A 3,981-nucleotide genomic window follows, 5' to 3' on the forward strand; every position below is an offset into this window, starting at 1 on the left:
TCCTCGGCGGCGCAGTGGTTAAGGATCCGCCTGCCAATGCAGGGGACATAGGTTCAATTTCTAGTCCAGGAAGATCCCACATGCCATGGAGCAACTAAGCTTGTGCTCCACAAGTACTGAGCCTGAGCTCTAGAGCCCACAAGCCACAACTACTGAGCCCACATGCCAAAACTACAGAAGTCCACGCGCCTAGAGCACGTGCTCCGCAACAAGAGAAGCCACCACAATGAGAAGCCCGCACACCGCCACGAAGAGCAGCCCCCGCTCGCTGCAACTAGAGAAAGGCTGCACACAGGAACGGAGACCCAACGCAGCCAAAAATAAAATTCATTCATTCAACTAATACTGAATTTAGGTACAACAGTGAACAGATGAAGGTGGGGTGGGCAGTAAACAGATAATAGCAAATACATAAACAAATAGGTATATAATACAAGGTCAGATGGTAACAAGTGCTATGAGGAACAGTAAAGAAGAGAGAGATGATAGGTGATGATGAAATTGCTGTTTTAGGTAAGGTGGTTAGGGAAGGCATCTCTGAGGAGATGACATTTCAGCAGAACAGACATTCTGGAAGAGGCAGAACTCTGGTGACCATAAAAAGATCAGTAGTTGCCAGGGATTTGGGAAGAGAGAGGGAAGGATGAATACACAGAACAAAGGGGATTTTTAGGGCAGTGAAACTATTCTGTATGATACTGCAATGGTGGATACGTGTCATTATACGTTTGTCCAAACTCGTAGAATTCACATCACAAAGAGTGAACCTAATGTGAACTACGGACTGAACCTAACGTGAACTATGGACTTTAGCTAAAACTAAACTATAGACTTTGGTTATATATTAATAATTATAAATCTTGGCTCATCAATTATAGCAAAAATAGAAAAAAGAAAAGGAAGTGGGAAGTATTATGCATCTTCTGTTAGGTTCACAACCAGCAAAAGCAAGCTCACTCAGGGACTTCCCTGGTTTTCCAGTGGGTAAGACTCCACATTCCCAGTGCAGGGTGCCCGGGTTTAATCCCTGGTCAGGGAACTAGATCCCACATGCATGCCACAACTAAGAAGTCCTCATGCCGCCATGAAGATCCTATGTGCCACAAGTAAGACCCAGCGCAGCCTAAATAAATAAATATTTTTTTAAAAAAGCAAGCTGACTCAGGTAAACGTGGAAAAGACTGGAGAACTGCCCCAACCAATGCTTAGAACTTCCCGAGAGCTGAGCAGAAAAAGGAGGTGCCATTACTCCAGTCTGACTTAGTGGTTTATCCTCTGGCCTCTTTAAAAGATCAGCTTCAGATCCTTCAAATCATTGCCTAAACAAGGCCACTTTTTTTTGTGGTTTTTTGTTTCTAAAAGCAACCTCTTAGAAATCAAGATCTTCCACGGAGGCCAGCACCTTCATCTGTAATTCACTTGTGCTGTCCCAGGCCTTGGAGTGACTCCTGAGACTCAGATATCCTACTCTTTATGGAGAAAGTGATCACTCATGATAGGCAGGCCAGGCTCTTAACTTGCCTTACGTTTTGGTAGTTTATCACAAATAAACATCCCCCAAATATCCTGCTGATGTCAAGTCTGAAAAAATTATAGATATAGTGTCTTTGGAGCTGTATTAGTTTTTCAAAGCCTATAAATTACTTACAATTCCAGGGTCTAAATAAAATGGATTTGTTATATCACTGCATAAAAAATAAAGTTACGATATTTATTCCTTTAGGTTTAACATATCAAGCCATACACGCAGAGCACATTTTAAATGAATTGTAATTTATTTTTCCCACTGTTTGAAAAACACATCCTTGCTACACACAGTCTTTGCTTGAGGTCTCTGTGCAGGCGCACACCATCAGGTCTTTACTTTGGGATTACCGTAATACTTCGGGGGATAAGGCTGTAGTCTTTTGCTGTGACTGAACCAGATGGTTTCCAAAGGCCAGTGGGCAGGTTAGGCCGTGTGCAGTAGCACAAATTACCTTGATTAAGAGTCTTTATAAATTAATAGGGAAAACACTAAAACTCAATAGAAAAATGAGTCTAGTGTGTAAACAGACAATTCTCAGAAAGTACACAAATCACTTAAAAAATCATTAAAAATGATCAGCCTAACTGGTTATCCAGAAATGCAAGTTAAAATAATATGGAACATCATTTTTAGTCAATTAAAGATAATAATCAGTATTGGGGAGAGTGAAATTAAATTTTTAAGCACTATAGTAGAAGGGAAAGTCAGTACAAATGTGAACAGCAGTTTGGAAATCCATTTTTAGATTCTTAAAATCCATATCCTTTGATCTGGAAATTCCCCTTCTCAGACTATCTCCAAAAAATTTCTTTAATTATAGAAAATCATATATAAAAATGATCAAGTTATTATTTATAATAGCAAATATAATTTAAAAAACATTTAAAAATAAAAATTGGATAAATAAGTTAAAATATATTCATATAATCAGGTATTATGCAACCATTTAAAGTGATGTTTTTTAGCTATTTTGCTTTTTTTTTTTTTTGTGGTACACGGGCCTCTCACTGTTGTGGCCTCTCCCGTTGCGGAGCACAGGCTCCGGACGTGCAGGCTCAGCAGCCATGGCTCACGGGCCCAGCCGCTCCGTGGCATGTGGGGTCTTCCCGGAGCGGGGCACGAACCCGTGTCCCCTGCATTGGCAGCGGACTCTCAACCACTGCGCCACCAGGGAAGCCCTAGCTATTTTGCTTTTGATGGTTCCCCAGGTTTCTGCCATCTGCCTAACACCTAGGGTAGTCTTCTCTAAATGTACCATAATAAATTTAGCCTATTTCCTATTGGAGACATTTAGGTTATTTCCAAGTGCTTTTCCTTTTTAAAAAAAATTTTTTTTATGTGGACCATTTGTTTTTAAGCCTTTATTGAATTTGTTAAAATATTGCTTCTGTTTGTTGTTGTTTTTTTTTTTTTTTCTGCCAGGAAGCATGTGTGATCTTAGCTTCCCAACCAGGGATCAAACCCACACCCCCTGCGTTGGAAGGCAAAGTCTTAACCCCTGGACCACCAGGGAAGTCCCTTTTTTCCATTTTAGACAGCACTTAAGCAGTAATTTATGTGAACGTTCAGATGCACACCACAGACCAAGAAACATCTTTAAAGATGTCTTCCAAAGCAGATCTACTCTTGGGCTCCCATGCAGAGCTGCTGGGTCTCTGAGCCAGTCCCACAAGCTTGGCAAGAGCCCCAGCCTCCATCGCTCCTTCCAGACCCAGAAGAAATGTTCACAGTCACTCTTAGGATCACAACTCCCAGGACCTCATGTTTGTATCAGAACGTCATGTTTATCTTCCCTGAAGTCTCCACACGCAAATCTGGAAACTGCTCAGGTACACGTGTGCTTGCTCCTGGGGGGAGAAGTAAACCCCTCTGAGGTGTTTGTGGGCGACTGTGCCACAAGCGACAGGGAGGAAGCCCTGAGTTTTTGTCTAGGAAGGAACCGATGGATTCCCGAGCGTAGTTGAAGATGCGAAGGGAAGTAGACAGGCAAATGAGGTTGCCTGAGGGGGTCCCTGGGCAAGACACCATATTAATACCCTTGTACCCATTTATGCATTTTTCGGTTGGTTTGTTTCTTGTGCTATAGCCAAATGTTCTGCCCCACCCTCGACCAGTGACGCTAACCTGAACTGGAGGGCCAGGGAAAGATGCAGCTTAAAGCTGTGAGGCGTTGTTTTGTTGTGCTTTGATTTGACAGAAGAACCAACGTTACAGCAGGAGCCTCAAGTGACAGCTCCTTGGTTTAGGACTCGGGTTGCAAGTAAGAAAAACCAACTCAACTAGGGACAGGCTGGGGTCTGAGTGTACTTACTAATTTAGAGGCAATAAGGGGAGGGAAGGGTTAGCCTGAAGAGAACTAGCTTCCTTTTGCATCTCTTTTGAGTCCATTACAGGCTCTCCCAGGCAGAGGAGAGGGGAGCCTCTTCTGGGAAAGGTGCTCAGTGAGCTAGGGG

The sequence above is a fragment of the Lipotes vexillifer genome, unplaced genomic scaffold (genome assembly GCF_000442215.2).
Source record: "Lipotes vexillifer unplaced genomic scaffold, Lipotes_vexillifer_v1.1 scaffold472, whole genome shotgun sequence".
NCBI lineage: Eukaryota > Metazoa > Chordata > Mammalia > Artiodactyla > Lipotidae > Lipotes > Lipotes vexillifer.